General features: G+C 43.4%; 1 pseudogene; it reads left to right on the top strand.

Moving 5' to 3' along the window:
* The first annotated feature begins 5897 nt into the window (after nt 1-5897).
* On the top strand, nt 5898-7253 carry LOC113894928 (annotated as a pseudogene).
* Nucleotides 7254-7500: the final 247 nt, after the last annotated feature.

The raw sequence follows: 7500 nt of genomic DNA, 5'->3' as shown, positions 1-7500 counted from the left end.
GGAAAGTTATGACCAACATAGACAGCATATAAAAAAGCAGAGACATTACTTTGTCAACAAAGGTCCATCTAGTCAAGGCTATGGTTTTTCCAGTGGTTGTGTATGGATGTAAGTGTTGGACTATAAAGAAAGCTGAACGCCAAAGAACTGATGCTTTTGAACTGTGGTATTGGAGAAGACTCTTGAGAGTCCCTTGGACTGCAAAGAGATCCAACCAGTCCATTCTAAAGGAGATCAGCCCTGGGTGTTCTTTGGAAGTGAAAAGTGAAAGTGAAGTTGCTCAGTCGTGTCCGACTCTTTTCGACCCCATGGACTGTAGCCTACCATGCTCCTCCCTCCATAGGATTCTCCAGGAAAGAGTACTGGAGTGGGTTTCCATTTCCTTCTCCAGGGGATCTTCCTGACCCAGGGATCGAACCTGGGTCTCCCGAGTTCCAGGCAGACGCTTTAACCTCTGAGCCACCAGAGAAGTCCTTTGGAAGGAATAATGCTAAAGCTGAAACTCCAGTACTTTGGCCACCTGATGCAAAGAGCTGACTCATTTGAAAATACCCTGATGCTGGGAAAGATTGAGGGCAGGAGGAGAAGGGGACGACAGAGGATGAGATGGCTGGATGGCATCACTGACACGATGAATGTGAGTCTGAGTGAACTCCAGGAGATGGTGATGAACAGGGAGGCCTGGCCTGCTGCGGTTCATGTGGTCACAAAGAGTCAGACACAACTGAGTGACTGAACTGAACTGAACCAGTTGACAGAAAATAAAATTTTACTTTTGTTTGAGTATGTGTGCAAACAAAAAAAAAAGGCTTACTTTATTACTATCTATAGAAGCAAGCGAAAAATTACCCTACTGTTAAAGGGGGGAGATAGGAACATGAAGAAACAAAGCCACACTTGACCTTTGGTGTAGCTAGAACAGAGCTCCAGGTTTAGGCAGTCTGCCTGCCAGCCACGCCCACTTGGGCATCTAATGGGATCCTGACGTCCGTCCGTGTCTCGCCTGCACTCCTGATGTTTTCCTCCTTTAACCTGCTTTCCCTGCAGACTTTCCATTGCCGGAAACGGAAACTTCATTTTCTGGCTGCTCAGGCCGAACACTTTGGAGTTACGTTTGACTCTCCTTTTTCTTTCATGCTAAATCCATGGGAAGATTTGAGCAGCTTTTTAAAAAATATATATCCTGTATCTGGCCACTTATCACCACCTCCATTGTTCTCAGTCTAGTCCAAGCCATCACCAGTCCCCTTCTGATCTATGAACAAGCTCCTACTCATCTCCTCCTTCCCAGTCTTGTCCTCTTAGGGACATTTCTCCACAAGGCGGTTGAAGGAATTTTTTTTAACATGTATTTTTAAAAATAATGTATGAAAAAAGTGAAAGTGTTTTCCCCCTCAGTCCTATCTGACTCTTTGTAACCCCGTGGACTGTGGCCTGCCAGGCTCCTCTGTCCAAGGGATTCTCCAGGCAAAAATCCTGGAGTGGGTTGCCATTTCCTCCTCCAGGGAATCTCTTGACACAGGAATTGAACTGTTGCCTCCTGCACTGCAGGCAGATTCTTTACCATTGGAGCCATCAGAGAAAATAATGTATACCTGGACATAATTTAAAGAGTCAGTTTCAAAAGTTTGTTACTTAAACAGTAGTCCCTTTCACCCGCCCTCCCAATTACTGCTTCCCAGAGGCAGGCAGCCAGCCTTTGTCTGATTTTAATATTGGCCGCATTTCATTCAGTCACTAATGCCTGTGATTATATGATGCTATAAAGGCTGCCAGTTACACTGTGTCACACCATGGGTTGAGACATAGCCTCATTATGGACATGTTGAAATGCAAAAAAGTTGTCTCAGAATTGAAGAAATATGGTACTTTCATTTCTTTGAATAATTTGGGGATATATAAATATATTTTATTTCTTCTAAAATTGCTCAGTTATGTCCAACTCTTTGAGACCCCATGGACTATACAGTTCATGGAATTCTCCAGGCCAGAATACTGGAGTGGGTAGCCTTTTTCCTTCTTCAAGGATCTTCCCAACCCAGGCATCGAACCCAGGTCTCCTGCATTGCAGGCAGATTCTTTACCAGCTGAGCCATAAGGGAAGCCCAAGAATACAGGAGTGGGTAGCCTATCCTTTCTCCAGCAGATCTTCCCAACTCAGGAATTGAACTGGGGTCTGCTGCATTGCAGTTGGATTCTTTACCAACTGAGCAATTACGGAAGCCCCATATAAATATATATATTATATATATATATATATATATATATATATATATATATATGGCTTCCAGGTGGTGCTGCTGCTGCTGCAGCTAAGTTGCTTCAGTCGTGTCTGACTCTGTGTGACCCCATAGACGGCAGCCCACCAGGCTCCCCCATCCCTGGGATTCTCCAGGCAAGAACACTGGAGTGGGTTGCCATTTCCTTCTCCAATGCATGAAAGTGAAAAGTGAAAGTGAAGTTGCTCAGTCATGTCCGACTCTAGCGACCCTATGGACTGCAGCCTACCAGGCTTCTCCATCCATGGGATTTTCCAGGCAAGAGTACTGGAGTGGGGTGCCATTGCCTTCTCCCCAGGTGGTGCTAGTGGTAAAAAATCCCCCTGCCAATGCAGGAGACGCAAGAGGCTCAGGTTTGATCCCTAGGTAGGGAAGATCCCCTGGAAGAGAATGGCTACCCACTCCAGTATTCTTACCTGGAAAATTCCATGGTCAGAGGAGCCTGGTGGGCTACAGTCCATGGGGTTACAAAGTGTCAGACATGACTGAATGACTGAGCAGCAGCAGCATGATTATCTATATTCCTAATTCTTGGGTTTAGCCATTAAGCACTGACTTCCCACTATGGAAGGTGAAGGTCTATTATGCTTTTATAGCCTCTCCCCTACTGTCGTATCCCTCATCCACAGTAAGACATCATTTGATTATCCCATATCTTCATAGTATGACTATATAAACATTTTCATAGCTGGATCATATAATACTCTTTAATTATCTTGTCTTTTCCTCCCCATTCCTTTCTGTTTGCCACTGGAGTTTTTAATCATCTTTTTAAAACTTTCAGTTATTTATTTAATTTTTAAAGTCACTCAGTCATGTCCGACTCTTTGCGACCCCATAGCCCATGGAATTCTCCAGGCCAGAATACTGGAGTGGGTAGCTTTTCCTTTCTGCAGGGGATCTTCCTAACCCAGGGATCGAACCCAGGTCTCCCGCATTACAGGCAGATTCTTTACCAGCTGAGCCACAAGGGAAGCTGAAGACTGGAGTGGGTTGCCTATCCCTTCTCTATGGGATTTTCCCACCTGAGCAATCACAATGGGGTCTCCTGCATTTCAGGCGGATTCTTTACCAACTGAGCTATTATATTTACTTATATTTCTGTGTAATTATGCTCAAGCTCACTCTCCTGTGTATAAATTTTAGGCACTCAGGTCTTCATCCTAGAGTCTTCTGAGTTCTCTAGCCAGGTTGCAGAGTTGTGAGCTTGGCATTTCTTTTTACCATCTCTCTGGTATTCTTGTTCCCTATGTCAACAGGCTCCTGTTCCTTGGATTTTGTAATCTTTCTTGTTTTGCTTCTTTGTATGGAACATCTATTGTATTACTTTTCTGAGTAAGTTTTAAAGTAATGTTTTGAAACCTTGCATGTCTAAAAATAATTTTATTCTACTCCTGCGTTTAATTGCCTGGGTACGAAATTTCAAGCTAGAAAGAATTTCTCCCAGTCTGGATAAAGTATTGCTTCATTTCCCCCAGTATAGTCCAGGATCGTTGTGTGAAACCTGTCTTCTCCCCTTTCTGAAAATGCTCCTTTCTTTGTGCCCAGGGTTCTGAAACTTCATAATGATTTTGGTAACTTATTGAATTATTTAACTGAAAATTTCATTCCCTCCTCCCCAATATTCTCTTCTCTCTATTTAAAAACTTTCATTATTTGAATATTGACCTTGTGGATGGTTGTCTTTTTTAACCTATATATATTTTTTCTATTTTTATTTTTCACCTTTGTCTACATTCCTCTATTTTCTATAATTTTTAGTTATTTTCTAGGAGATTTGCAACCACCTCACTGAGTTTTTTTCCTTCATCTCCAGTATAGATTTGTTTATTTCTTAGAGTTATTTTATTTTCCAAATTTTTCTTTAAACAGTTAAGTATCCATTTCTTCTCTCCTCTCTCTGAAGACATCAAAGAACTTTGACCTTTTCTTTTTGTGAAGTTTTGTTTCTTCTAAGTTACTGTTCGTTGGTGTTGTCTCCTGACCTTAAGATGAGCAGCTATCCTCAAACACCTGTCAGTCCCGGATGCCTGTTTATATTTAAGAGTTGTTGTTTGGTCACCCAGTCGTGTTTGACTCTTTGCAACCCTGTGTACTGCAGCATGCCAGACTTCCCTGCCCCTCACCATCTCCCAAAGTTTGCCCGAGTTCATATCTTTTGCATCAGTGATGCCATCCAGCCATTTCATCCTCTGTTGTCCCCTTCTCCTTCTGCCCTCAATCTTCCCCAGCATCAGGGTCTTTTCCAGTGATTCAGCTGTTCTGTTCACATCAGGTGACCAAAATACTGGAGTTTCAGCTGTAGCATCAGTCCTTCCAATGAGTATTCAGGGTTGATTTCCTTTAAGATTTACTGGTTTGATCTCCTTGCTGCCCAAGGGACTCTCAGGAGTCTTCTCCAGCACCACAGTTCAAAGGCATCAATTCTTTGGTGCTTTGCCTTCTTTACGGTCCAGCTATCCAAACCATATGTGACCACTGGGAAGACCATAGTCTTGACTATATGGACATTACCAGCAGAGTAATGTCTCTACTTTTCAACACACTGTCTAGGTTTGTCATACTTTCCTGCCAAGAAGCAATCATCTTCTGATTTCATGGCTGTAGTCACTATCTGCAGTGATTTTAGAGCTCAAGAAGAGGAAACTTCTTCCACATTTTCACTACTTCCACATTTCTCCCTTCTGTTTGCCATGAAATAATGGGACTGGATGCCATGATCTTAGTTTTTTCAGTATTTAGTTTTAAGCCAGCTTTTTCATTCTCCTTCACCCTCATCAAGAGATTCTTTAGTTCCTCTTCACTTTCTGCCATTAGAGTGGTATCTGCGTGTCCGAGATTGTTGATATTTCTCCCATCTATCTTGATTCCAGCTTGTAACTTATCCACTCCAGCATTTCTGATGATGTGTTCAGTGTATAGGTTAAATAAACAGAGTGACAACAGACAGACCTGTCATACTCCTTTCTCAGTCCTACACAAATCAGTTGTTCCATACAGGGTTCTAACTGTTGCTTCTTGACCCGCATATAGGTTTCTCAGGAGACAGGTAAGATGGTCTGGTGTTCCCATCCCTTTAAGAGCTTTCCATAGTTTCTTATGATCCACACAGCCAAAGGCTTTAGTGTAGTCAATGAAACAGAAGTAGATGTTTTTCTGGAATTCTTTTGCTTTCTCTATGATCTAGAGAATGTCAGCAATTTGATCTCTGGTTCCTCTGCCTGTTTTAAACCCAGCATGGATGTCTGGCAGTTCTTAGTTCACGTAATGCTGAAGCCTAGCATGCAAGATTTTAAGCATGACCTTACTAGCATGGGAAATGAGTGCAATTGTCCTGTGGTTTGAACATTATTTAGCATTATCCTTCTTGTGAAGGGTTGAGGATTGACCTTTTCCAGTCCTGTGGACACTGCTGGGTCTTTCAGATTTGCTGACATATTGAGTGCAACACTTGGATAGCATCATTTATTAGGGTTTTGAATAGCTCTACTGGAATTCCATTGCATCCACTAGCTTTATTGACAGCAGTGTTTCCTAAGGCCCACTTGACTTCACCCTTCATGGATCACTGCCTTGTCATAGTGAAGGGGCTTGCATGACTCAATGAAGCTATGAGCCATGTCGGGCCACCAAAAATGGTTGGGTCATAGTGGAGAGTTCTGACAAAACGTGATTCACTGGAGGAGGGAATGGCCAACCACCCCAGTATTCTTGCTGTGAGAACCCCATGAACTGGCTGCCCAGCCGATGTAGTGCTCCTATTTTCCTATCTCATCGTGGAGAGTTGCTGCCAACTGGGCACTCGTGTTCGGGTTGTCAGGACAAGTTCCGAATACATGAGCCCGGAGCAGCTGGCTGGCTTTGATAAGTACAAGTACAGTGCTGCGGATACCAGTCCACTCTCTCTGTATGTCATGCACCCATTTTGGAACACTGTAGTACAGGTACTTCCTACTTGGCTGGCTCCAGATCTGATAAGCTTCTCTGGCCTTCTGCTGGTCGTGTTCAATTTCCTACTTATGGCATACTCTGATCCTGACTTTTATGCTTCAGCACCAGGTCACAAGCATGTACCCGACTGGGTCTGGATTGTAGTGGGCATCCTCAACTCCATGGCCTGCACTCTAGATGGCGTGGATGGAAACCAAACCCGCAGAACCAGTTCCAGCACCCCGCTGGGGGAGCTTTTTGACCAGGCCTGGGGAGTTGGTCATGTGTTTACTTTGTTGTCACCGTGTATTCCATTTTTGGTTGAGGATCATCTGGTTCCAGTGTTTTTGTTCTTTATCTCCTGCTATGGGTAGTTTTGTTCTCTTTCATCCTGTCTCACTGGGGAAAGTATAACACAGGGATTCTTTTCCTGCCATGGGGACATAACATTGGCCTGGTGACTATTGCTTTTGTCTACATAGTGACTGCGGCCGTGGGAGCTGAGGCCTGGTATGAACCTTTCCTGTTTAATTTCTTACATAGAGACCTATTCACTGCCATGATCATTGGTTGTGCACTGTGTGTGACTCTTCCAATGAGTTTGTTCAATTTTTTCAGACGCTATAAAAATAACACGTTGAAACACAGTTCAGTCTATGAAGCTGTGGTTCCATTCTTTTCTCCATGTTTGCTATTCATTTTGCCTACAGCATGGATCCTCCTGTCACCTTCAGCTATTTTAGAGTTACACCCTAGAGTGTTCTCCTTAATGGTTGGAACAGCCTTTGCCAACAGCACATGTCAGCTGATTGTCAGATGAGCAGTACCCGGTGCCCAACTTTGAATTGATTGCTGCTTCCTGTTTTTGTGATTGTCATGGTGGTGAATGTAGGAGTAACCCCTTACGTTGAGAGCACTCTCCTGTTTGCCTTGACGGCTGCTTTCACTCTGGCCCACGTCCACTATGGAGTACGAGTGGTAAAGCAGCTGAGCAACCATTTTCACATTTACCCCTTCTCACTGAGAAAACCAAACTCGGATTGACTGGGAGTGGAAGAAAACAATATTGGCCTGCAATCTGCAGAAAGAAGTACTGTAAATAAGATGCTTGTAAATATTCATCCATCACCGCTGAGCTAAACTGATCTGCTTAACAGACATGGGAACGTAGTGTGTGTGGTACTTGGACAGCAGGAATGATACATATCTGAACTTGTGGGATATTGGACCTAATAACTCCCAGCTTAGTTTTTTTTTTTTTTTTATAAAACCATGTGTTGTTTTGGTTAAA

The sequence above is a fragment of the Bos indicus x Bos taurus genome, chromosome 7, assembly GCF_003369695.1.
Source record: "Bos indicus x Bos taurus breed Angus x Brahman F1 hybrid chromosome 7, Bos_hybrid_MaternalHap_v2.0, whole genome shotgun sequence".
NCBI lineage: Eukaryota > Metazoa > Chordata > Mammalia > Artiodactyla > Bovidae > Bos > Bos indicus x Bos taurus.
The sequence above is the reverse complement of the archived record's forward strand: the minus strand, read 5'-3'. Positions and strand labels throughout refer to the sequence as shown.